This window comes from Lagenorhynchus albirostris, chromosome 15 (genome assembly GCF_949774975.1).
Source record: "Lagenorhynchus albirostris chromosome 15, mLagAlb1.1, whole genome shotgun sequence".
NCBI lineage: Eukaryota > Metazoa > Chordata > Mammalia > Artiodactyla > Delphinidae > Lagenorhynchus > Lagenorhynchus albirostris.
In genome coordinates, this window is record NC_083109.1 from 23,624,884 (window position 1) to 23,652,815 (window position 27,932).

A 27,932-nucleotide genomic window follows, 5' to 3' on the forward strand; every position below is an offset into this window, starting at 1 on the left:
TTCCTTCCCTTCCTCCCTTCCTTCCTTTCTTTCTCTTTCTTTCTTTCTTTCTTTCTTTCTTTCTTTCTTTCTTTCTTTCTTTCTTTCTTTCTTTCTTTCTTTCTTTCTTTCTTTCTTTCTTTCTTTCTTTCTTTCTTTCTTTCCTTTCTTCCTCTCTTTCCATAACCTGTTACTCCCAGTACAGCAGTAAACTTTATGAAGGCAGGGATTTTTGTTTTGTTCACTACTGTATCCTCCAGCGCCTAGATAGGCCTAGCATGTAGTAGGTGCTCAAATATCTGTGAATGAATAAATGTTAAGGAGCAAGGGATCACCCACAGCACTTCTCAATAAAGTCTTTTTAGTTTCTTAGTCTCTTTTGCTCTACAACCCTTCAGGCCCCTCCTCTCATCCTAGTCATTAGGCCAGAGAACTCTGACCTCAGGGATCTGTGGTTTCCTCTCAGACCCATATTCACCAGGGGTCTGTGGGGTGAGAATTCAGTACCCACCAATCTCCATACCCACACTCAGATCATCTGAGTCACCTAGAAGGGAATGAGGAATCACACATGATCACAGCCAAGCGACCAGATGTTCCCAAACTCCTGCTGTGTAACAGGATAGTACCAGTGCAGCTTATAGAAATTCAGGTTCCCAGGCACACCTTGAGATATTACTTTAGCATTTCTAGAGTGGGCGCAGGAATTTTCATGTATATTTTTTTAAAGATTTATTTATTATTTATATATTTTATTTATTTTTGGATGTGTCAGGTCTCGGTTGTGGCATACAGGCTCTTTCTTGCGGTGCGCGGGCTCCCCTCTAGTTGTGGTACGAGGGTTTTCTCTTCTCTAGTTGAGGCTCACGAACTCAGTAGCTGTGGCATGTGGGCTTAATTGCCCGGAGGCATGTGGGATCTTAGTTCCCCGACCAGGCATCGAACCCACGTCCCCTGCATTGTAAGGTGGATTCTTTACCACTGGACCACCAGGGAAGTCCCAGAATGTGCATTTTTTTTAAAATTAATTATTTATTTTTGGCTGCGTTGGGTCTTTGTTGCTGCACGCGGGCTTTCTTTTTTCTAGTTGCAGCGAGCGGGGGCTACTCTTCATTGCGGTGCGCAGGCCTCTCATTGCGGTGGCTTCTCTCGTTGCGGAGCACGAGCTCTAGGCGCGCGGGCTTCATTAGTTGTGGCACGTGGGCTCAGTAGTTGTGGCTCACGGGCTCTAGAGCACAGGTTCAGTAGTCGTGGCACACGGACTTAGTTGCTCTGCGGCATGTGGGATCTTCCCAGACCAGGGCTCGAACCCACGTCCCCTGCATTGGCAGGCGGATTCTTAACCATTGTGCCACCAGGGAAGCCCAAAATGTGCATTTTTAACAACCACATGTGTGATCCTGATTAGGGACCATACTTTGAAAAGCAGTGCAGTTCATCCTGTGCATATTACACAGCTAGGCAAATAGGTCCAGAGAGCGGAAAGGATTTTCCTGAGACCAAAGATTAGAATTCCAAAATCCTGCCCTGGAGTTCAGTACTCACCAGTAAACCACCAGTAAACCCCAAGTGAAGGACCTCTAGCTTTTGGTTAAGAAGTGTTTTGAACACCTGCTATGTACAAGCTAGGGACACACATTCAGTCACTCATTAATTCAATAAATGTGTTGAGTGCCTCCATGCTAATGCTGGGAGCTAGGGGATTCATTTATTAATACATCCATTCGGGCCGTGTTTTGAGGGTTTGCAATGTGCCAGACCCTGAGCTGGGCATTGAGGACAGTGAAGTGAACAAGGAACAACATGAGGTCCCATGTCCTTGAGTCCTCACAGGCTAGCAGAGACCAGCCTGGGGTCTGGCCCTCTCCCCTTGCCTCCATCCCCACCCTGTCTCAGCTCCCACCCTACAAGGAGGCAGGAAGGAGGCTGAAGCTGGTGCAGGCAGGGAGGACTGAACTGACCACAGGGACCTTACCCCTATCTCTCTGTCTTCCCACTTCCTCCCTACCCGTGACCCCCAGGCCTGCTGATTTTGTGTTTGACTAAAGGGCAGGGATTGCTGAACCTGCTGGGTGAGTCCAGTGAGTCAGAGGCGATTCAGGTGGGTGGGCAGGTGGGCAGGAGGGCAAGCAGGCAGAGGCAGAGCCATTGGCCCTGGGACAATGGCTCTGACCGTGTGTGTGCGGTGACTGACAGGGCTGCCGGGCACCCATGACCTACGGGTGAGGCTCAGCTTTCGAGGTGAGGTTTGCAGGGGTGCTCTGAGAATTTTTGGAACTGGAAAGCTCCAGTTCCTCCATTCCCCAGGCCCCCCACCCCATCCCTAGGCATCTCTACAGCCTGTCCCCTTTCTCCCCAAGTCCAATGTCTCCAACTCTCTGCTTCCCTCCCTCCCTATCTTCTATGTCTCTTTAAGGGTGAGTCCAGGGGGATTAGACCCTGGGCCAAGAGTGAATGGAGGGATGATTTTTTTGTGTGCGTGGGGAGGAGCTGATAAATGACTAGATTCAATTCTGAGCAGGTTTTATCCAGAAAACAAGGAGAATTCACTGTGGTCAAGAAGCAGATATCGGTGAGGTCAGTGGGGTTGGATTCTGGATGGGGAGAGGCTGATCTGTGCCCCATACGAGTCCATCCTTGGTTTGGGAGGTTTATTCCTGGCTTTGGGAGGTATAGTCTCAGGAGGTGGGGTTGATTTCCGGCTAAAGAGGTTAGACTCAGTTTGGGCAAGTCAGAATCAAGACTGGGGGGGATTAGTTCTTGATTGGTAGTTAGCCCCAGATCAGCCCTAGTTTGGGAGGGTTGGTTCCAGGTTTAGGAGATCAGTCATAGAGTTAGCTCTCAGTTTTTAGGGTTGGCTCCTATTTCAGACTCTGGATTAGGGGTCAGTGTCAGCCCAGCATTGGGTGTCACAAGGTTCCTCCACTTCCCAGCTGTTCCGTTGGCCACACTATGAGGCTCCACTGGCTGGGGAGTGACTGTCTGTACAGGTGGTCAACTGCAGCCATGTGTTCAGCCCCAGGTGAGCAGGCCTGGGGAGCCAAGGATGCAAGTAGGGGTAGAGGGTGGCTTGCGACCATTCTCCTGGGTCATTCTTCTGCTTCATGCCACACCCCCAGGTCTCTGGGGATGCTGGTGATATCCCTGCAGCAGCTACAGACTGCAGGGCATTTGGTGCTGCAGGAGGCCCTAGTGGATGAGAATCTGCGCGTGTCCCCAGTGAGTTCCGTCAGCCCCCAGCCTGCCACCCGCAAGCCTGAGAGTCCCTCTAGATAGAGGGTTCCGTTTCTCCGGGGGGAAAACCCAGACCCAGACAGGAGTGGTAACAAGGCCCCTGAGCCAGGGCGCCTTTCATTACAGCCCCCAGGCCAAGATTCGGGTTCAGCTCTGAGGGCCAGAGTTGTGTGGCAAGGGAAGATAAGGAGCTCCGTGCTGCTCCCTGACCCTGTACCAGGCGCAGCTCCTGTAGGGGACGAAGATGAACCTGGCTAGATTTTCCTGGTGTTTCATGGAGGGGCAGTACAGCCTGGTAGAAATGAACCTGGGTTCAAATCTCAAGTCCACCACTTCCCAGCTGAGAACTTGGACAAGTTATTCAGCTTCTCTAGGTTGTTTCCTCACTTACCTTATGTGGAGTTGTACAAAATGTCTAGCTTTTCATTCAGTCTGTTGTCATTCGCTGAGCTCTGATTATAAGCCAAGTGCAGTGCTGAGCAATGACGATTGAGTGGTGAACAAAACCAGATAAGGACTTGCCCTCTTAGAGCTCCGTACCTGAAGAGAGAGGCAAACATTAAACAAATATTCACACAAATAAATGTAAAATTGACACCGATTGGTGTTACAAAAGAGCTGGTAGGGGCCTGGGAGAATGTATAACAGAGGGATGTGACCTATTTGGGGTTCAGTAAAGGTTCCCTGAGGAAGTAATGTTTGAGCTTGGAATTGAAGAATACGATAGGTGATAAATAAGTGGGAGGAGAGAATGTTGCAGGCGGAAGAACCAGCATATGCAAAAGCCCAGTGCCCTGAGAGAGCATAACCAGGGTGCAGGGCAGGAGCAGACCCCATAAGGGATGGGACTGGAAATGTTGGCAGGGGCCAGATCACGCAGAGCTGTGAAGGCCACACTAATGGATTTCCAAGAGCGATGAGAGAATTTTGGAATTGTGTTGGCCCCCTTAAAGAGGTTACTTGCATCAGGTAAGCTCTTGATAGCTTATTTTTTTTTATGTGTTTGTGTGTGGTACGTGGGCCTCTCCCGTTGCGGAGCACAGGCTCCAGACACGCAGGCTCAGCGGCCATGGCTCACGGGCCCAGCCGCTTCGCGGCACGTGGGATCTTCCCGGAGCGGGGCACGAACCCGTGTCCCCTGCATCAGCAGGCAAAGTCTCAACCACTGCGCCACCAGGGAAACCCTTGATAGCTTATGAGTACTCACTATTATTAATGATCATAGAGGAACCACAAGTCATCAGAGATGCAGGCCAGGAGGGTCTCTGTTTATAGGTGGAATAAAAGACATTGTCTTTGGGCTTTTCTTAGCATCAGGGTAGTTTGAGGGGTCCAAGGCCTACTGTGTATCTGGTTTTAGGTCCAGGTGGAACTTGACCTGAAGTACCAGCCCCCAGAGAGTGAAACTGGAGCCTGGGCAGAAGAGGACTTTGGAGCACCCATTCAGGACAGGTAACCCTCCCACCCACCTAACCAAGGCCCAGGCAGGCCTTGGTAAGAGAGAAGTGGTACCCAATTCCACTGTGGATCTGCTGGATATGGTGACCCTTGGACCCGTGCTGCCCAGGTTGTAGCTCTGTAGTCAGGCATGGCCCTCTCCTGTCATTTCTCCTTCTCCCAGCTCAGAGCTGATCATTCCCAATGTGGGCTTCCAGGAGCTGGAGTGAGTATGTGGGGATGACCTGGGATTACAGGGTCAGTCTTGGGATTGGGAGCCAGTGATGTGGGGTCAGTCCCTGGGTCTGGGATCAGTACTGGACCAATTCCAGGGTGAGAACTCAGTCCTAGAATCAGGGGTCAATTCTGGAACTAGAGGTTTCCCAGGTTAGGGGTCAGACCAAGGGGCAGGGGTGGGTCCTAGAGTCAGGGAAGTCAGAGATGGGTGCCCAGAGATGGGTGGTAAGTCCAAGACATGTTCCTTGACGGCCTTTCCTGTGAGGCCTGCGGAGGCCCAGCTGGAGCAGTGGGCAGTGGCATTGGGCCGCAGGCTATGGCATTGGGCCGCAGGGCGATGAGGACAACAAGCTGGAGCTGGAGCTGGAGGACAAGCCTGATGTGGAGCTTTCTGGCGTCGCGTTCAGCCCCCTCAAGAGGTAACTTGTACCCACTGAGCACCTGCTCCCATAGCCTAGCAGTGTGTCAACCTCACTCACTCATACATGCAGGCCTGTGCCTGTCCACCCTCACAAACACATGGTCTCAGGGTATGGGTGGGGGAGTGGATATCCTGGGGTCAAGGGTCATTCATTCCTAGGCATAGACACTGCTACATTCACACACAGTTACACTGGCTCACACATGGCCTCTGGAACCCATGAAAGTGATGAAATCCTGTTGAGGGCAAGGAATGTTGCCTCCTTTGTTCACTGCAGTGTTCCAGTGCCTAGAACAGTGTTGGTACATAGAAGGTGCTCATTCAATCTTTGTTGAATGAATGCATGGTTTTTGGGCTCCAGGAATGAGTCAAATTCTGAGTGTAGGACTGAGATGGAGGCAAGATAAGGCTAGAAGGACTCAGAATCTTCAGAGGGAGAGATCTTATCTCCAGCGCCAAGCAAGGGTGTGTGTGTGGATGGCGGGGTGGAGGGGAGGAAGTGAAGTGAGAGCTGACTGTAAGCCTCTCCGCAGCCGAGCTCGGGGCCTGGCCCGCGGGGATCCCTTCCAGGTATCCAGGGCCCAGGACTTCCAGGTACCGCTCCCCCTCCAGGCCTGAACCCTTGGGGAATACCACCCGCCCTCCACACCCGTTCTTCCCTCATACCGAGGCCGGCTTAGCTTCCTTTTCTCCTCCTTCCCCATCCTTTAGGTGGGGGTCACGGTGCTCGAGGCCCGGAAGCTGGTGGGAGTCAACATTAATCCCTACGTGGCCATGCGCGTTGGGGAGCAACGCCGAGTGACCGCCACGCAGCGCGGGACAAATTGCCCCTTCTTCAACGAAGTGGGTGCAACCAAAGAAGGGGGAGCCTGAGGGAATGGGCGGGACCCAGGATAAGAACTGTGTGGAGGGGGCGTAGCCTAGGTGGAAGCGAGCCTATTGGCGGGCCTGAAGCTAAGGGCTCTTTGCGGGAAAGGTTGCAAAGAGGTGTGGTCTCCGAGTTGCGGGCGGTGGTGGTGAGGTAGGGTGGGGAAGGAGAGCGTTCTCTTTGCCAGAGGCAGGGACCACCTGGCGTGAACCCTTCACGTATAACCTTCTCTCACTTCTCTCGCTTCCCCACTTCAACCCAGTAGTTCTTGTTTGAATTTCATGAGACCCGGCTTCACCTCCAGGACTTGCTGCTGGAGATCACGGTGAGGCGGGTAGGGGTGAGAGGTTTCCGTCAGAGAAGGGGAGATGCCGAAGCTCCAGGACTAACGCCACCTTTCCCCAGGCTTTCCATTCGTAGACCCTCCCCTTTATGGCCACCCGGATAGGCACCTTCAGAATGGACCTGGGCATTATCTTCGACCAGCCAGGTACTGAACCCTCCCCTCACTGAGACTCCTCTGCACGGACAAGGGAAGCTGAACCTCTGGGCCCTGAGCCCAGTGTACTAACTTGTGAGACAGCAATCTCTTCCGACGTCTGACCTCCACGCACTGCCGCTCCTCTTTCCTGAGCTGGACTTGAACCCCGGCCGTTGTCCAGCACTCGGATCGCAGCCCCACGACCACCCTGCGCATCCCACCGGTCTCCCCTGACCCCTGGTCTGCTCCTCCGTCCCCATATGGCCACTTCTATCAGAAATGGGCTTCTCTGCACGACTCCCGGGATACATGCGCCGGGACCAAAAGTTTCGTCAAGGTCACTTTGTCCGTGAGGGCGCGCGGGGCCTTGGCCCCTCCGCTGCCACCCCCGGGCCATGGCCACAGTTCGGACATCGAGAAGTGAGCTGGGGTGAGATGGGGAGGGGAGACTAGGACGGGGCGTGGCCTCTGGGATGCGGAGACGGGGAGGGGCCGAGCCTCGGGCTTCTGGGACCCTCAGCGCCCGGCTCCCTTAGGAACCTGCTGCTGCCGCGTCGGGTGGCAGCGGAGAGGCCGCGGGCGCGGCCGCGAGTGCGTGTGTACCGCGCCGAGGGGCTTCCGGCGCTGCGCCCCGGTCTGCTGGGCAGCCTGGCCCGCGCCCTGCACGACCAGCGCGTCCTCATGGACCCCTATGTGCGGGTGTCTTTCCTGGGGCAGCAGGTAAGTCCCTCCCGTCCTCACTCGGCGGAGGCCTAGGCCCTGATCGGCGCTAACCCCTCTCCGCCTGTCTTCGCCGCCGCGCTCAGGGCGAGACGTCGTTGCGCGGCGAGGCGACGGCGCCCGAGTGGAACGAGCAGCTGAGCTTCGTGGAGCTCTTGCCGCCGCTGATGCGCCGCCTTCGTCTGCAGCTACGGGACGACGCGCCCCTGGTCGATGTGGCCCTCGCCACGCACTTACTGGACCTGAGGCAGATCTCGCATCCGGGCGGGGCGGGTGAGCGCATCTGGCCGACGCGTGCAGCCTCTGCCTGGGCCCTCTCTGCCCTGGGTCCCGCCCCCGACTGCAAACCCCATCCTCGCAACCTAGCTCCGCTTAGAAAGGTGCGGAGCCAGCAAAGGGCTTGAAAAACTGAACAGAGAACAAGTTGGAGTCAAAGGGTGGGGCCAAGAGGTGCAGTTGTGAGTGGGCGGGGCCTCGGGATGAGGGTGTGGTGTAAAAGAGGTCGGAGTCTGACCTTCTCACCTGGTGCCGCAGGACCGGGGGCTGCAGGAGGTTGAGAGTCTGCAGCGCAGCCCCACTTCCGGGACCTGCTCACGGCTGAAGCAGGCACTGGAAGGGCTGGTGGCTGGGAGCAGGTGAGCTGAAAGCCTCCCCCTCCTTGCTGCCAGCTCCAGGGTGAGGGAAACTCATGATGGCTGTCTGGACCCAAGGGCTCTGGAAACTGCGTTTGCTCAGCACTGTACAGAAGAATGAGGAGATGATTGTTGAGGGAACTTGATAGAAATTATTGGGGGTTAGGCCACTCCCCTCCAATAAACTCCCTTTGCCGAGCTCCTATAGGCTTATGCATTTCCCCCTCTCCTCAGATTCCCCTGCTCTGGTCCTCCACACTCCTTCCAGCTAATGGCTTCCTTTCCTAATTCATGGAGAAAATAGAAGCCTCATCTTCCTCCATCCAGTCTACTGCCTTGCCAGCTTCTGCAACCATCTGCTCTCCTTCTTTTCCTGCTACAGCAGAGGAGGTGACCTCCTCCCAAAGCCACAGCTGTGATCCTGATTTCATCTCCTCTCACCTACTGGAAGAATTAGCTCTGCAATTGTCCACTTTCTCTCCTGCAGCACCAACTGGTCCCTAGTTACCAGGTCATTACTGTAACCACATATATTTGTTCTAGTCACTTCCATCTTTGACCTTCACTGCCCTGGATTCCATAACCTGCTCCAGGCACTTCAGTGTTTTTCTGATCCTCTTCTCAAAAGGGTTGTTTATCCATTTACTCACTAATATTTATAAGACTGACTATGCCAGACACTGTTTTAGGCACAAGAATAACAGTGAATAAGCATTCTTGTCCACAAAGATTTCTGGAACTTACATTCTTGTGGGGGTGGAGGCTGAATGGAGACACAGATAATAAACATGTAAACAACAAGGCAGAAATATAAGAAGTATGATAAGGATAGTGTTAGGGAGAAAATAAAGCAAGGAAGTATTTCAGAGAGACATTGCAATTTTAGAAAAGATGGCAAGGGGAGGCCATGGTGATGTTGACATTAAGAAGATGAAGGAGCAAGCCATGTCTGTAAGGGTGTTCCAGGCAGCAAGGACAGCATGTGCAAAGGCCCTGAGGTGAAGCATGCCTGGTGTGTTTGAGGAAGAGCAAGGGACCAGTGTGAGTGCAGCAGAGTGAACAGAGTAGCTGAGGCTGGAGGGTGTGGGGGGAAAGGAGGATGATAGTGGGGAGAGGCATGTGGGAGTCACATAGGCCATTGTAGCGGCCTTGGCTTCTTCTTTGAGTGAAATGAGGAGCCACTGAACATTTTGAAAAGAGAAGGGATATGCTCTAATTTATCCTTAAAAAGGATCAGTGTGGGAGGGATGATATGAGAGGAAGCAGAGAGAGTACTATAGAGGGCATTGTAATAATTCAGGTGACCAATAATGATGAAATGAATCTAGGGTGGTTGCAGTGGATACAGGGTGACGGGAATGAATTCAAGAGCAGTAGAGACTTTGGAAGTGACACCTCAGGACTGGCTAATGAATAGGCTTAGGGGAGGAGGAAAATGTGCAGAGGAGAGTCATGAATGACTCCCAAGATTTTGACTTGCACAGCTATGTAGATGGTGCTATTTACTGAGCTATGGAAAACAAGAGAAGGAGAAGTTCTGATGGGAGTGGAGGGGATATCAGAAGCCCCTTTTGGACATGTTAACTTTTTTTTTTTTTAATTTATTTTTATTTTTGGCTGCCTTGGGTCTTTGTTGCTGCGTGCGGGCTTTTCTCTAGTCGCGGCAAGCGGAGGCTACTCTTTATTGCGGTTCCCGGGCTTCTCATTGGGTGGCTTCTCTTGCTGCAGAGCACGGGCTCTAGGCACACGGGCTTCAGTAGTTATGGCACTCAGGCTCAGTAGTTGTGGCTCACGGACTCTAGAGCACAGGCTCCGTAGTTGTGGTGTATGGGCTTAGTTCTTCTGCGGCATGTGGGATCTGCCCGGACCAGGGCTCGAACCCATGTCCCCTGCACTGACAGGTGGATTCTTAACCACTGAGCCACCAGGGAAGTCCCTGGACATGTTAACTTTGAGATATATGCCTGTTAGACTTCTAAATGGATATGTCTGCCAGGCTGTTAGCTATAGGAGTTGAGCTCTGGGGAGAGTTCAGGGCTAGAAATGTAAAATTGCAGGGTGTTTATATGTAGATGGGATTGGATAAGATCACCTAGGGAACAAAAAAAAAAAAAAAAAAGGAAAAATCTGGACTTCCTTCCTTGGTGGTCCAGTGGTTAAGATTCTGCACTTCCAAGGCAGGGGGCCTGGATTCGATCCCTGGTCCACATGCTGCTCGGCGAGGCCAAAAAAACACCAAACAAATCTAAGGACCTGGCAAGCTCCAGCATTTAGAGGGAGGGTCAAGGAGGAGGACTCAGCCAAGGACTTGGTTGTTGGTCACTTTTCTGTCCTCATCTTACTCAACCTTTCAGTATCAGTGGACACAGTTGACCCCACCCTCCTTCTTGAAAGACTCTGGTGTTGATTTCCATACCCTTGGTTTTCCTTCGGCTTCCCTGGCCATCCCTTCTCATCTCTTTTGCTCGCTCTCTATCTTCTTTACCTCTGAATGTTCCAAACGTTCATATGGGTATGTCTTAGGGCTTCATTGTAAGCCTCTCTTCTCTGTCTACATTCTCTATGTCTCCAAAAGAGCAACAAACTTTAATCCAATTTAATTCCTTGCTTGATTGTCTATAAGGTGCAATTAAACTCTTTCCATTTTCACTTTACTGAAATTATTTTATTACTAAAATTATTCTTTGTCAGGGAACTTTCAACGAAAGATCTGTTCAAATCATATTTCATCTTTTTTAAAAAACAGCATTATTATTTATTAAAAATTTTTTTTTCTCTTTTGGCTGCATGGCATGCGGGATCTTAGTTCCCCAACCAGGGATTGAACCCGTGCCCCCTGCAGTGGAAGCACAGAGTCTTAACCACTGGACCGCCAAGGAAGTCCCTGTATTTCACTTCTTATAGCTTTATCCAGTGTGATCTGTGTGTGTGTGTGTGGGTTTGTGGGGGTGCTATTATTTCTAGCGGATCTAGTTTCCCTGAATCCAATTTTGTGGATCTAAATCTTGTCAAGAAGATTTTTTTTCTTCTGTCAATTTTTTTTTTTTTTTTTTGCGGTACGCGGGCCTCTCACTGTTGCAGCCTCTCCCGTTGCGGAGCACAGGCTCCGGACGCGCAGGCTCAGCAGCCATGGCTCACGGGCCTAGCCACTCCACGGCATGTGGGATCTTCCCGGACCCGGGCACGAACCCGTGTCCCCTGCATCGACAGGCGGACTCTCAACCACTGCGCCACCAGGAAAGCCCCTCTTCTGTCAATTTTTTTTTTTTTTCAACTTTTTTTTTTTTTTTTTTTTTGCGGTACGCGGGCCTCTCACCGCTGCGGCCTCTCCCGCCGCGGAGCGCAGGCTCCGGACGCGCAGGCACAGTGGCCATGGCCCACGGGCCCAGCCGCTCCGCGGCATGCGGGATCCTCCCAGACCGGGGCACGAACCCGCGTCCCCTGCATCGGCAGGCGGACCCTCAACCACTGCGCCACCAGGGAAGCCCCTCTTCTGTCAATTTTTAATCAATAGCAAATGTTAATAAGTGCAGTTTTTATTTATTATTTATTTATTTATATATCTGGCTGAGGTGGGTCTTAGTTGTGGCATGCAGGATCTTTGTTGCCGCGTGTGAGATCTTCATTGTGGCATGCAGGATTTTTTTTTTTTTTTAGTTGTGGCATGTGGGATCTTTAGTTGCGGCATGAGGGATCTAGTTCCCTGACCAGGGATCAAACCCGGGCCCTCTGTATTGGGAGCACAGAGTCTTAACCACTGGACTACCAGGGAAGTCCCAATAAGTGCAGTTTTTTTTTAAATTGAGGTATAATTGACATTTAAATAGGTGCAGTTTTGACTCTTGTCAGTTTTATTTTGTGTTATTTTATGTCAGATTATTTCTGCCAATAGAAGTCTTGGAGCAAAGAGCATTAGTAAGTTGAAAAGATAAGCTCTGGGAGCAGTATTAGGTGAAAAATCCTTGGAGTCACTTATTTTATATATTTTTGAAAATTTCCATAATAAAAAGTTAAGACATCATTAGGGGTCAAAAAGGGACCAAAATATCATGTTTCAAAAATCATTTTACTTTACCTGACAAATATTTTTTGAGCATCTATTAGGTGCCAGGCCCTGAGGTTACAGTGGTAATCAAAATGAAGTCCCCGCCATGCCTTACTTTCTTTTTTTTAATGTATTTTTAAAAATAAATTTATTTATTTTTATTTTTGGCTGCATTGGGTCTTCGTTACTGTGTGCAGGCTTTCTCTAGTTGCGGTGAGTGGGGGCTACTCTTTGTTGCGGTGTGCGGGCTTATTGTGGAGCATGGTCTCTAGGCTCATGGGCTCAGTGGTTGTGGCTCGTGGGCTTTAGAGTGCATGCTCAGTAGTTGTAGCACATGGACTTAGTTGCTCTGCGGCATGTGGGATCTTCCCAGACTGGGACTTGAACCCGTGTCCCCTGCATTGGCAGGCAGATTCTTAACCACTGTGTCACCAGGGAAGCCCCATGCCTTACATTCTATTTGGAGAGATGGATAAAGCAGAGTATGAGGGTGGAGAAAGTAGCAGGGACTGTTTAGAGGAGATGACCTGGGAAGGTCTGTGAAGAGATAACATTTGAGCAAAGACCTGAATGAAGAAGGGGAGAGTGAGCCATGGAAAGATCTAGGGGCCTGACAGTCCAGCAGAGGGAGCAGCTAATACAAAGGTGCTGAGGTAGTAACGGGCTTGGCGTATTCAGGGAGCAGCAAAAAGGCCAGTGTGACTGTAGGGCTGTGTGTGAGGGGAGAGTAATATTTGGTGAAGACAGGGAGATAAAGAGAAACAGAGCATGTAGGGCCTTCTAGCCCATTTAAAGAATTTTATTTGGGGGGTTCCCTGGTGGCACAGTGGTTAAGAATCCACTTGCCAATGCAGGGGACACATGTTCAAGCCCTAGTCTGGGAAGATCCCACATGCCACGGGGCAACTAAGCCCATGCGCCACAACTACTGAGCCTGCGCTCTAGAGCCCCCGAGCCACAACTACTGAGCCCATGTGCCGCTGCTACTGAAACCTGTGCGCCTAGAGCCCGTACTCCGCAACAAGAGAAGCCACCGCAATGAGAAGCCTGCGCACCACAATGAAGAGTATCCCCTCTCCCCGCAACTAAAGAAAGCCCGCATGCAGCAATGAAGACCCGACGCAGCCAAAAATAAAATAAATAAATTTTTTAAAAAAAGGAATTTTATTTTATTTTTTGCGGTACACGGGCCTCTCACTGTTGTGGCCTCTCCCGTTCCAGAGCACAGGCTCCAGATGCGCAGGCTCAGCGGCCATGGCTCACGGGCCCAGCCGCTCCGTGGCATGTAGGATCCTCCCAGACCGGGACACGAACCCGTGTCCCCTGCATCGGCAGGCGGTCTCTCAACCACTGCGCCACCAGGGAAGCCCGGAATTTTATTTTTAACTCTGAGATGAGAAACTTCTGGAGAGGAGTGAAATGGTCTGGAAAGCATTGAAAAGCTCATTCTGGATGCTATATTGAGAATATTCCGTAGGAGAGAGGGTAAGAGTGGACGTGGTAAGAACAGCTAGGAGGGTGTTGCAATAATCCTGGTGAGAAGTGATAGTGGCTTGGACTAGGGTGGTCCTGGAAAAGGGGGAAAGTGGTCAGATTTTGAATATATTTTGAAAGTAGAGCCTAAATGATATGCTGATGGGATCGATGTGGAATGTGAGTGAAAGAAAGAGCAGTGAAGGATGACTTGGAAGTTTTGAAGTGAAGCAGGGTTCGCTTTCAAGGTGGGGGCCTGGGGCAGTCATTGGAACTCATGCACTTGGTTTGAGCATGTAATGTTTGAACTATCTTTGGTCAGTGTTGGAACTGTCAAGTACAGCCCATGTGAGCCTTTAACATGCATTTGAATCCTCCAGGTATAAAAATGCAGATTTCTGATGCAACAGGTCTGGGGTGGGGCTGAGATTCTACGTTTCTAAGTAGGTAATACCAATGCTGTTGGGCCACACTTTGAGTAGCCAGGGCAGTAAATAGTTAAATGCTAGTACATTCTGGGTCTCCAAAGTGAGGCTGGCCTTGATGAGTTGGGGAGTGGTTCAAATATAGAATCCATCCTTGGCTGAGGAAGGATGCCTCCTTGAGAACAAGACTGAGAGGAGCTGTGACGGAGGCTGGGCATGGGAGGCCTGCTCTGAGGGAGGTGGCCCCTAAGGGTCAGTGTTCTCTCCTTTGATTCCCACCTGCCACACCCGCTACTGCTCTTGCAGACAGTTTTGCCACGGTGCTGAGCACAGGACAATGACTCGGCCCAACACGCTGGATCTATGCAGATGCCAAGGGAAACAGCTGGCGTTTAGCCTGGTACAGTCTGGGGAAGGGGGATCAGGGGCACCCAGCAGGGACCCTCCACTCATGTTCTCTTCCTGCCCTTTCAGAACCTGTTGGCAAAGCAAGGACTGCGGCTCCTTCGGGGCCTGAGACAGGGCAACGTGCAAGAGAAGGTGGCACTGGCCAAGAAGCTCCTGGTGAAACTGCGCTTCCTGGCCCAGGAGGTAATGCCTCACCCACCCTTTTCCCCACCCTGAATACCCTTTCTTCTAAGCCTACCAGAGGTCTTTGGGCAGGGGTGACCTAACATTTGTCCTGTGGATTGATACCAGGCCATGGGACCTGTTGCTCTGAGCATAGGACTAAGCTCCATTTGGAGTAGCTAAGGGTGACGATGTACATTGTAGGGCCCAGCAGGGATACAGGGAACATGCAAGATCTCTTTGGAAGAAGGTCTGAGAGTACATTTCCTTGGCATGACTTTCCTGGTTTGAAGCTCTGAACACAACACACGGGAAGGGTAAAGGAAGTTCACATTTATAGAAAGCTTCCTTGGCTAAGCATCTGCATGTATTACCTAGTGTGACTCAACAGCCTTGGGAAGATGTTACCCCATTTGACAGGTGCAGAAACTGAGGCTTAGAGAGGGAAAGTGACTGATCCACCATGTCATAGCTGGTTAAGTGTCAGAGCTAGAATTCAAAGCCAGTTCTGCCCCACTCTGAAGCTCAGTCATTCCCAAAGGCACAGAAAGTTTGGATCGCTGGGGCCAGTATGTCCTCAGGGTCAAACAGTGAGGAGTTTGGATATTGGTCTCAGACCTCGAAGGGCACGTTGGAGTTTGGCAAGTATGAAAGAATGGACAGCATGTGCAAAGGCGCAGCTGGAAGGCAGAGTAGTGGAAGGAGATACAGAATAGAGACCTTATTAAAGTGAATTTTAGTGCAAAATTATTATTTTTTTAATTTTTAGAAAAATTAATTAATTAATTAATTTTTGGCTTCATTGGGTCTTCGTTGCGGTGTGCGGGCTTCTTACTGTGGTGGCTTCTCTTGTTGCGGACCATGGGCTCTAGGCACGCGGGCTCAGTAGCTGTGGCTCATGGGCTCCAGAGGGCAGGCTCAGTAGTTGTGGCACATGGGTTTAGTTGCTCCACAGCATGTGGAATCTTCCCAGACCAAGGCTCAAACCCGTGTCCCCTGCATTGGCAGGTGGATTCTTAACCACTTCTCCACCAGGGAGGTCCCAAAATTACTTTATTTATTTGGAATGAAAACCTTCTGTTGTCAGCTGACATTTAAAAACATTTTCTGATTTAAATATGCCTCCTGAAATAATATAGGTTAGTTTCACTATTTTTCAAACTTTGTATAATACTGTTTATATTATTTTGCTTTTTTTAAAACTTAATATTATGTTTATTGTATGTAGCTGTAATTTGTCCATTTTCATTGCTGTATAATAACCCACTGTATGACTATACTATAATTCACTTATCCATCCCACTACTGATGGATATGTGTGTTGATTCCAACGCATGGTGATTAGAAACAATGTTTCCAAGACTATTTTTATACATGTCCTGGATGTAAGTGGTAGAGTCTCTAGGGCAGTGATTCTCAAACTTTTTTGGTTTCAGGACTCCTTTACAGCCTCAGAGTAATTACTGGGGACCCAAATGAGCTTTTGTTTATATAGATGTATCTACTGATATTCCCTATTATATAAACTAAAACTGAAAAAATTTAAAACCATAGAAATAAAAAATTATTTATTAATTCATTTAAAATAACAGTAAACCTATTACATGTTTTTTTGTATATTTATATAGGGAAACATAAATATATTTTTAGAAAAATAAGTATAGGGGCTTCCCTGGTGGCGCAGTGGTTGAGAGTCCGCCTGCCGATGCAGGGGACACAGGTTTGTGCCCCGGTCCGGGAAGATCCCACATGCCACGGAGCGGCTAGGCCCGTGAGCCGTGGCTGCTGAGCCTGCGCGTCCGGAGCCTGTGCTCTGCAACAGGAGAGGCCACAACAGTGAGAGGCCTGCGTACCGCAAAAAAAAAAAAAAAAAAAAAGAAAAATAAGTAAATTCTCCAAAACAAAAAATGTAGTGAGAACAATGATATTGCTTTACATTTTTTGCAAATATCTGGCAAAGAATTTTTATACTCTGTTATATTAAAATCCATTGGTCTGTCTTGCACTTTGAATGGATCTATTATCCTTGAATGACTTTGAATCATCATACAAAGATCATTTGGAAATTTGCTTCCCTGAATTATGCATACTTTCCAAATGTTCATGCATTTCATTATACAGTATTAAGAAATCACATTCGTTAATATCATCACAAATCTCATTAGAAAAATCTTTAAGTGTTGGGAAGCTGTCAAGCTTACAATGGCTGATACAAGAGATACCGTTTTTCCAAAATTGTAATTTTCCATTTTGTTTTGTTCTTAATCTTGGAGGAAAAGCTTTCATTCTTTCACTATTAAGTATGATGTTGGCTGTGGGTTTTTCATAAATGCCCTTTATCAGGTTGAGGACGTTAACTTCTGTTCTTAGTTTTCTGAGTATGTATTTTTTTTTATCATGAAAGGATGTTGAATTTTGTCAGATGCCTTTTCTGCATTAGTTGAGATACTCATTTGTGTTTTTTCCCTTTGTTCTATTATTGTGGTAAATTACATTGATTGATTTTCTTAGGTTGAACCTCTCTAGCATTCCTGAGATAAATCCCACTTGGTCATGGTATATAATCCTTTTTATATGCTGTTGGATTCAGTTTGCCAATATTTTGTTCAGAACTTATTCCTAAGGGATATATCTATATTCATAAAGGATACTATTCTGTAATTTTCTTTTCTTATGGTGTCTTTGTGTGTTTTTCATATCAGGGTAACTCTGGCCTCACAGAATGAAATAGGAAGTGTTCCTTCCTTTTCTGTTTTTGGGAAGAGCTTGAGAAGTATTGGTGTTAATTCTTCTTTAAATGTTTGGTAGAATTCACCAGTGAAGCCATTTGGTCCTGAGCTTTTCTTTGTTGGGAGGTTTTTGATTACTAATTCAATCTCTTGTTTTGTCTGTTGAGATTTCTATTTCTCCTTGAGTGAGTTTAGATAAATTTTATGTTTCTAGGAATGTTCTCATGTTTATTTCTTTTTTAAAAAAATTAATTAATTTATTTTTGGCCGTGTTGTGTCTTCGTTGCTGTGCGCGGGCTTTCTTTTTTTTTTACATAAATGCCTTTATTCTACTTTTGGTCCTCGTGGCAACTTTTTCCATCTGAAAGCTGCTCCCTGCACTTCTCGAAGCAGGAACATGAAAATGGATCAGAAGTTTCCAAACTTTTCATCATCAACCCAGTTCTAGAGGCTGGAAGTCTGGGGTCAAGGTGCCAGCGTGGTTGGGCTCTGGTGAGAGCTCTCTTCTTGGCTTGCAGATGGTTGCTTTCTTGTTGTGTCCTCACATAGCAGAGAAAGAGAAAGAGAAAGAGAAGAAAGAGAAAGAGGAAGAGGAGTAAGAGAGAAAAAGAGAGAGAGAGAGTGGGCTTTCTTTTTAGTTGCTGCGAGCGAGGCTGCTCTTCGTTGCGGTGCGCAGGCTTCTCATTGTGGTGGCTTCTCTTGTTGCTGAGCATGGGGTCTAGGTGTGCGGGTTTCAGTAGCTGTGGCATGTGGGCTCAGTAGTTGTGGCTCGTGGGCTCTAGAGCACAGGCTCAGTAGTTGTGGCACACGGGCTTAGTTGCTCTGCGGCATGTGGGATCTCCCCGGACCAAGGCTCAAACCCGTGTATCCTGCAATGGCAGGCGGATTCTTAACCACTGCGCCACCAGGGAAGCCCCTCATGTTCATTTCTGATTTTAGGTATTTATATCTTGTCTCTTTTATTCTTTGTCAGTCTAGCTAAAGGCTCATCAATTTTGTTGATTTTTCCAAAGAACCAACTTCTGGTTTCATTGATTCTTTTGTTTTTCTATTCTCCAGTTTATTTTTCTCCACTCTAATCTTTATTTACTTCCTTCTGCTAGCTTTGGGTTGAGTTTTCTCTTCTTTTTCTAATTCCTCAGGGCATATAGTTTGGTTATTGACTTGAGATCTTTCTCTTCTGTTTTTTTATAAATTTATTTATTTATTTGTGTTTATTTTTGGCTGTGTTGGGTCTTGGTTGCTGCGCATGGGCTTTCTCTAGTTGAGGCAAGCGGGGGCTACTCTTTGTTGCAGTAGGTGGACTTCTTTTTGTCGTGGCTTCTCTTGTTGCAGAGCACGGGCTCTAGAGCGCAGGCTCAGTAGTTGTGGCGCATGGGCTTAGTTGCTCTGCGACATGTGGGATCTTCCTGGGCTAGAGATCGAACCTGTGTCCCCTGCATTGGCAGGCAGATTCTTAACCACTGTGCCACCAGGGAAGACCCTCTTTCTTCTTTTTATGTAGGCATTTATAGCTATAAATTTTCCTCTGAGCCCTATCTTTGCTGCATATCATAAGTTTTGCTGTTACATTTTCATTTTCATTCACCTATAAGTATTTTCTAATTTCCTTTGTGATTTCTTCTTCGATGCAGTGTTTAAGAGTGTGTTGTTTAATTTTCACACATTTGTGAACTTTCTAGTTTTCTTTCTATTATTGATCTGTAGTTTCATTCCACTTTGGTCAAAAAAAGATACTTTGTATGATTTCAGTCTTTTAAAATGTATTATACTTGTTCTGTGACCTATATGGTCTATCCTGGAGAATGTTCTATGTGCATTTGAGAAGAATGTGTATTCTGCTGTTGGATGCATTGTTTATATATCTCTGTTAGGTCTAGTTGGTTTATAATGTCGTTCAAGTCCTCTGGTTCCTTAATGATCTTCTGTACAGGTGTTCTATCCACTATTGAAAGTGGTATATTGCAGCCTCCAATCACATGTTTTAATTCAATTATTTCCATCTGGCTCCAGTTTTCTTATGTTTGTTGAAATTATCCACTTTAAACTCTGTACTTTTCCCACTAGACCCTTTAGAATTTTTATCACAGTTATTTTAATATCACTTTCTAATAGTTCCCACATTTGGGTTATCTGTGGGTCTACTTCTATTGATTATTCTTGTCTTGACCATGGGTCACATTTTTTGCTTTTCCTATTCTTATAATTTTTCATTAGGTACCTGGAGTTTTGTATAAAAGAACAGTAGAGGCTAAAATAAATAATATCTCCAGAGAGTTTTGATGAAGTCTACTTTAACTAATTTTTCTGTTTTCTGTTACCTGTGTAAGAAAACTTTACTACCTCCAAGCCACAAAGATATTCTCCTATGCTTTTAGGAGAATAAAGATAGTCTCCTAAAAGTTTTATGGTTTTAGATTTTACATTTGGGTCTCTGACTGTTCTCAAGTTAGTCTTTGCATATGGTGTAACATATGGGTCAAAATCCTATTTTTAAAATATGGACATTGAGATAGTCTAGCACCATATGTTGAAAAGATTTCTTTTTCCTGTTGAATTGCTTTGGCTTTTTAATTGAAAATCAAGAGGTTGTATAAGTTCCTCTGTTGAATTTTTCATTTCAATCATTGCACTTTTTTTTTGCTTTGTTTTGTTTTTCTAAAATTAATTAATTATTTTTGACTGCGTTGGGTCTTCGTTGCTGCACGTGGGCTTTCTCTAGTTGTGGTGAGCGGGTGCTACACTTCGTTGCGGTGTGCGGACTTCTCATTGTGGTGGCTTCTCTTATTGATGAGCACTGGCTCTAGGCATGTGGGCTTCAGTAGTTGTGGCACACAGGCTCAGTAGTTGTGGCTCGCAGGCTCTAGAGCGCAGGCTCAGTAGCTGTGGTGCATGGGCTTAGTTGCTCTGCAGCATGTGGGATCTTCCTGGACCAGGGCTTGAACCCCTGTCCCCTGCATTGGCAGGTGGATTCTTAACCACTGAGCCACCAAGGAAGTCCCTGCACTTTTAATTTCTGTAAGTTCTTTTTTTTTCAAATCCGCTGTGTTATTTTTCACTGTTTATTATTCCCAGTAAGTATTTATCAGGTTTGTCTTGTTTCATTTAAGAATAGAAAGCAGAGCTGTTTTTATAATGTCAGATGATTCCAGTAGTCAGTTTTTGGGGGTTTGTTTTCACTCTCTGTTTCTGCTGGTACTTCCTCATGGTTGTTTCCTTCTCTGCTTAGTTGCTTTAAACTGTGAACTATTCATTATAGTTTCCTCAAAAAATTATTTGTGGGACTTCTTTGAGTCCTGGAATAAAGGTACATTCTTCCAGAAAACATATGACTTTGCTTCTGCCTTTGATCACCTTAAACTGAAATTTGATGTTTAGCAACACCCAGGCACAGTGAAAAAAATTGGCTTGTGGTTATTCTTTTCAGGGACAATTTCCAACTTCCACTACACTCAGCCAGACAACTCTCTTTGTTGATCACTGGATGTGAGAAAGTGGGGCAGGTTCCATTATGGTTTATCTTTATCCTGAAGGTGTGATTCTCTGGGGTTCTAGTTTTTAAGGAGGGGAGATGTCTCCTATGAGACTCCTGTTCTGAATGGTATCTGAGCTCTTTATATTGTTTTTACTCACTGCCAGGTCATGAAAAGCTCAGGATTGCCAGGTTTGGCAAATGCCCTTGTGGCAAAAGTTGCTGAAATGCTCTGTTAACTTCCCTGGATTCCTGTCTTCATTCAGGGCTTAGTATGATAATTCTTCATTCTTATTATCTCACCACTGCCTTTAATAAATATTTAAAAATATTTTTTCAAGTCATTTTAGTTGGTTTTAGTGAGAGGTAGGTCTTAATTCCTAGCTCATGATATTACTGGAGATGGAAGTCAGGCATGATGATTTTCTTTTTGATAATTTTTAAAAATATTTATTTTATTGAAGTGTAATTGATTTACAATGTTGTGTTAATTTCTGCTGTACAGCAAAGGGATTCATATATAAATATATATATATACACATATATTCAGATATGTGTGTGTATATATATATATATATATTCTTTTTCATATTCTTTTCCATTATGGTTTATCACGGGATACTGAATATAGTTCCCCATGCTGTACAGTAAGACCTTGTTGTGTATCCATTCTATATATAATAGTTTGCATCTGCTAATCCCCAACCCCCAATCCATCTCTCCCCTACCCCCCCATTCCCTTGGCAACCACAAGTCTGTTCTCTATGTCTGTGTGTCTCTTTATGTTTCATAAATAAGTTTATTTGTGCAGTATTTTAGATTCCACATAAAGGTGATATATGGTATTTGTCTTTCTCTTTCTGACTTACTTCACTTAGTATGATAATCTCTAGGTCCATCCATGTTGCTGCAAATGGCATTATTTCATTCTTTTTATGGCTGAGTAGTATTCCATTGTATATGTATATCACATCTTCTTTATCCATTCATCTGTTGATGGACATTTAGGTTGCTTCCATGACTTGGCTATTGTGAATAGTGCTATTGTGAACATTGGGGTACATGTATCCTTTTGAATTAGAGTTTTGTCCAGATATGTGCCCAGGAGTGGAATTGCTGGATCATATGGCAACTCTATTTTTAGTTTTTGAGGAACCTCCATACTGTTCTCCATAGTGGCTTCACCAATTTACATTCCCACCAACAGCATAGGAGGGTTCCCTTTTCTCCACACCCTCTCCAGCATCTGTTATTTGTAGATTTTTTTTAATGATGGCCATTCTGACTGGTGTGAGGTGGTACCTCATTGTAATTTTGATTTGCATTTCTCTAATAATAGTGATGTTTGAGAATTTTTTCATGTGCCTGTTGGCCACCTGTATGTCTTTTTTGGAGAAATGTCTATTTAGGTCTTCTGCCCATTGGGTTGTTTGTTGTTTTTTGTTGTTGAGTTGTATGGTCTGTTTATATATTTTGGAAAGTAAGCCCTTGTTGGTCGCATCATTTGCAAATATTTTCTCACGGTCTGTTGGTTGTCTTTTCATTTTGTTTATGGTTTCCTTTGCTGTACAAAAGCTTGTAAGTTTGATTAGGTCCGATTTGTTTATTTTTGCTTTTATTTCTATTTCCTTGGGAGATTGACCTAAGAAAACATTGGTACAGTTTATGCCAGAGAATGTTTTGCCTATGTTCTCTTCTAGGAGTTTTATGGTGTCCTATCTTATATTTAAGTCTTTAAGCCATTTTGAGTTTATTTTTGTGTATGGTGTAACTTCATTGATTTACAAGGCATGATGATTTTTAAATAGGGGAAGGAGAGGGTCAGCTTTAGAGTGATCAGTTCTAGCTATTGCTTGTTTGCTTCCTCAATGATATTTGAAGTCCTATTTTATGCCAGGCTCTGTATGAGACCCTGGGGATCCACCCCTGTCATGTTTCTTGCCCTTTTGGGGCTTATGTTCTGGCGAGGGAAATAGATTATGCATCTTACATGCATGAGAAAAATAATGATGATCTGTAGGTATTGCTAAAGAAGATGTTATAGAAGCTAAGGGGTCAGGGGAGAACCAGCTTACATAAGGTGGTCGGGGAAGACTTCTCTGCAGAGACAGCATTTAAACTGAGACCCAGAGGATGGTAGCAAGCCAGCCATTCATGAGAGAATGAGTTGGAAGGGAAGACTGAAGACAGGAAGACTGTCTCAGTTGTCTGGACAAGAGTGGACTGTCTTGATCTAAGAGAGTGAGGAAGGGGGACATTGGCAGGACTTGGTGATTAGATGTTGGAGGAGAAGGCTGACACCAGCTCAAATACTTAGCTGATGTGAATGGGCACACAGTGGGGATCACTGGGGAGAGAGCAGGTTGAGAGGAGGGAAAAGTAAGGAAATCAGGCTGACACAGGCTCCAACATGGTGAACCCTGAAGACCTTATGCTAAGCGAAAAAAAGCCAGTCACAAAAGGACAAATGATTCCACTCATATGAGGTACCCAGAGTAGTCAAACTCAGAGAAAGTAGAGTGGTGATTGTCAGGGCTGGGAGAGGGAAATGGAAAGTTAGTGGGTTTTTTTTTTTTGTTTTCAGGCAAGGCTTTATTGGGGCCCCTGCTGCAGCAGGGGGCAGTGACAACAAATAAGTTTCCCTTGCTGGCTCGCTCCCCGAAGCGGGCGAGCTTGTTCCTTATATGGGGTGAGGGTAGGGGTGTGTCTAGGGGTGGGGCCGGAGGGGCGGCTTAGGTGGTTTGCCCACCCCTTAGGTGGTGTGGTGTGCAGGGGGCATGCGCAGAACGCTGCTTTTGCTCCCGACCCCCTTGCTTTTGCTCCAGGCTCTTCAAAAGTGGCAGTTGGGCTTTTTGGTCTCTTTGTGTTTAACGGATACAGAGTGTCAGTTTTGCCATGAAGAAAGTTCTGGAGTGGGCGGTAGTGATGGCTACTGAGCCTGCGCTCTAGAGCCCGTGCTCCGCAACAAGAAAAGCCACCACAATGAGAAGCCCGCGCACCACAACGAAGAGTAGCCCCCGCTTGAGGCAACTAGGCAAAGCTCACGTGCAGCAACAAAGACCCAAGGCAGCCAAAAAAAAAAAAAAAAAGTGAATGTCATACTGAACTGTACACTTAACAGTGGTTGAGATGGTAAATTTTACGTTATGTGTATTTTAACACAATTTAAAAAAGAGAGAGAAACCAGAAAATAAAAGTCAGGTTGGACTTTTGAGTCTGATGTGACCTGTGGGGCATCCACAGGGGAGAGATGTCCAGGAGGCAGGTGGCCAGATGGATCTGGGGTTGGGGGGGAGGTCAGGGCTGGAGATGGACTTTGGTCCGTCCATCCAGTGGCAGCTGCGGGAGCAGGTGATCTCAACTCCAGATTCACCTCTGTAACCCAGTTCTCTGCCTGCAGCCCCAGCAATCCCTCCTGGATGTGCTGGTCTGGAAGCTCAGTGGGCGGCGCCATGTGGCCTGGGCCCGGATCCCGCCCAGGATGTGCTGTTCTCTGTGGTGGAGGAGGAACGGGGCCGGGACTGTGGGAAGATCCAGAATCTGCTGCTCACAGTGAGGGGTCCCAGGGGCGAGGGTGCTGGGACTAGAATGGGCTGAGGCTCATAGGGCAGCACAGACATTGGGGTGGAGCCATGTGGAGCACAACAGGGGTCCCCAAACTATTTATTTATTTGTTTATAATTTTTGGCCACGCCATGCTGCATGCGGGATCTTAGTTCCCTGACCAGGGATTGAACCCGTGCCCTCAGCAGTGACAGTGTGGAGTCCTAACCACTGGACTGCCAGAGAATTCCCTCCAAACTATTTTTTTAAATTAAGTTTCCGGTCAAAAAGTTTTTAAATTTTATTCAATTAAAAAATGTTTTAATTAAAATTTTTTTAACTTTTAAAATTGTTTTAAAATTATTATTTTTTAAAGTGTACCAAACTCTTTTTAATTATCCAAAGTGCCAAAAGGAGATTGTGCCTTTACCCAGGTGAGCTTTGACGTGAGATAAACCCCAAATATTGTCATCTCTGGGCCTGAACTGGCCCTTTTGCTGACTAGGCTCTGACAGATGAGCAGGGTTATGAAAATGGGAGTGTGACTAATTAGTTCCTTATAAGTACAGCTGATTTGGAGGCAAAAGATTTGTAAATGAGGTGTCCCTGGGAGAGACACCAGCAGGGTTCCCTAGTGGTGAGAAGCTGTGACCACAGGGGTAAGGGACAGGGAATCTAAATGTGTTGGGGATGAGGGGACAGATGGGTGAGGGTGGGGTAGGGGAGAGCAAGCTCAGAGCATAGTTTTGGGGTCTGGGGTCTGGGGTATAGGACGTGACAGTGTTGGGGCAGGAGGGATAGGGAATGAGAGGGAGTTTAAGGGTGATGGGGCATTGGATGGAGGGCATGAAGAGGGTGGGGTACAAGGAGTACTCTTTGGATTAAGGATCTGGTGATGCAGAGAGTAGGGGCCTGCCTTGGAGGAGCAAGATGGTTGGCCTAGCTGGGGTAATGAGAGGTGGTCCCTGACATGCTTCCTCCCTGCAGGCACCTGGGGAAGCCGCTGGCGAGGTCCCTGCCGAGCTGGAGCTCTTCCTGGGGCTGGAGCTGGGCAAGCAAGCCAAGGCCTGCACCTCAGAGCTCCCCCCGGACCTGCTGCCTGAGCCCTCGGCTGGGCTGCCCCTCAGCCTGGACCGGGACTGTGAGTGCGGGGCGTGGGGCAGGCGGGCCCAGTTCTCTATTTGCCCGAGGTGTGGGGCTAGATGCTCAGCTGGGGGTTCGGATCAGAGGGGTCTGGGGTCAGGGACTCCAGTGGTCCCTGAGCTAACATGACCCCTTCCTTCTCTCCACCCCAGACTTCAGCTACTTCCAGCTCCGGGCTCACTTGTACCAGGCCCGAGGTGTGCTGGCAGCAGATGACAGTGGGCTCTCGGACCCCTTTGCTCGAGTCCTCATCTCTACCCAGTGCCAGACCACACGGGTGAGGGCTGGGCTGGGATGCTGGTGGAGGGGCACTGGGAGACAAGGCGGGGTGGAGGCTGAGCTTTTTCCAAGACCCTAAGTCTCTCTTCCTGCCTTGGATTTTCAGGACAGGATACTGGATCAGACTGCCCTGATTTAGGGAGTGGCGTAGAACCAGAGGGTCTTAGGGGTGAGGAGTTCTTCTGACAACTGCTGTTGGCTCCTTCCCTGCATGGCCCTCAAGGTCCTGGAGCAGACGCTGAGCCCTCTGTAGGATGAACTCGTGGTGTTTGATCAGTTATTCGTGGACTGAGGGAGCACCTGCAGGAGGAGCCCCCACTAGTGATTGTCAATGTCTGTGACCACAATAAGTTTGTGAGTGCGGCCTGGGCTCCACCTGGGTTCCCACCCCCAAGGATCCCCTCTTCTTGTCTTGATGTGCCCTCCCCTGGTTCCTGAGCCTCTTCTACTTTTGTCTTCACTGCCCTGCTCCCTGAAGGGCCCCTCTGTGTTCCTGGGAAGGACGCCGGCCGCCCTGAGGGTAAAGCTGATGGAGGACCCTTACCAGCATCCTGAGTTGCAGTTCTTCCCTCTGAGGAAGGGGCCCCGGGCAGCCGGGGAGCTCATCGCCACCTTTGAACTCATTGAACTGGACTACAGTAGTTGACTTGAGGTCAGAGTGCCGTGGTCTAGCTGGACACACCGTGGATTGCTTCTGCTATTTGTTTAGGTCATCCAGCTCCAGGGATGTGGGCATGTCCCAGGGTTACCCCTCCAACTCCCTTACCCCCAGAGAATGCAGGCTGCAGGTCTGTCCTGGGACCGCCTCATTGGACCTCCTGACTCCAGGTAACACTTGAAGTAGACCTACCCTAGCTTCACCTTGCCAGGCCTCCAACCCCAGAGAACCCAAGCCCGGGTTGACCCTCATGCCTCAGACACCCATCCTCCTTCCTGTACATGGCTGTTTCCTGAGACACCCCCCTCCCATCAATCCAGCCTTGCCAGGTTCCTCTGGTTTTTTTTTTTTTTTTTTTAATTTATTTTTTGCGGTAAGCGGGCCTCTCACTGCCGTGGCCTCTCCCGCTGCGGAGCGCAGGCTCAGCGGCCATGGCTCACCGGCCCAGCCGCTCCGCGGCATGTGGGATCCTCCCAGACCGGGGCACGAACCCGTGTCCCCCGCATCGGCAGGCGGACTCCCAACCACTGCGCCACCAGGGAAGCCCCTCCTCTGGTTTTATATTTCACCAGCAGTCCTCCATTTCTTTTCCCCGAGCCCAGGCTTTCCCTCCTTTGGCCTGATTCCTCTTTGACCTCTGATCTCTTGCTCCCTTCAGCCCTCAGTGCCTAGTGATGTGGAGCCCCAGGACCTGACCGCCCTGGTTGAGCCCCTCTCCGTCCGCCTATCCCTGCCACCGCACGTGCGCCCGCTGCTTAGGGAGTTCCATGTTGAGGTAGCACCAGGCACTCACATCCTCCTCCCTTCCCTACACCCGGGTGTCCTTCAGTCAGGTACAGGCCCCTGAATCTCCCACTTCCCAGCCCCAGGTACTGTTCTGGGGTCTGAGGGGCCTTGGCCGTGTGCATCTGTTTGAGGTGGAGCAGCCCCAGGTTGTGCTGGAGGTGGCCGGTCGGCGAGTGGAGTCCGAGGTCCTGACCAGTTACCGTGAGAACCCCAATTTCACTGAGCTCCTCAGGCATCTGACAGTGGTGAGGACATGGGCTGGAGGCCGGAAGTCTGGGCTGAGAAATGAAAGAGGGCAGTGGGATAGTGAATTCCCGGCTGGTTATATTACATTAACCCAGGGGTCACCAAATTTTCTATAAAGCGCCAAATAGTAAATATTTTAGGCTTTGTGGGCCATACAGTCTCAGTTGCAGTTACTCAACTCTGCCATCATAGCATGTAATCATCCATAGGTGACAAGGAAATGAATGAGTATGGCAGTTCCAATAAAACTTTATTTACAAAAACTGACAGCAGGCCAGATTTGGTTTACAGGCAATAATTGGCTGATCCCTGGATTAATTCATGAACTGGTTGTGCTCTGTTGGCTCTGTTGATTGAGTGGATTAGCCAAAAGTCATGAAGTGTGAGTCCAAAGGAATCTGAGACACCAGGGGCCATGAAGACAAATACATTCTTTGTTTAATTTGTAATTACTGTACTCTAGTATGGGCTTTGGAGTCAAATTCTGGCAATGTCACTTAGGAGCCTGTCAAATCACTTGGCTGATTTGAGCTTTAGTTTTTCTGTTTGTTTGT

General features: G+C 47.9%; 1 pseudogene; it reads left to right on the forward strand.

Annotated features, from left to right (window-relative positions):
• The first annotated feature begins 2,141 nt into the window (after positions 1-2,141).
• Positions 2,142-27,932, forward strand: part of LOC132505696 (fer-1-like protein 4) — a 48,302-nt pseudogene continuing 22,511 nt past the window's right edge.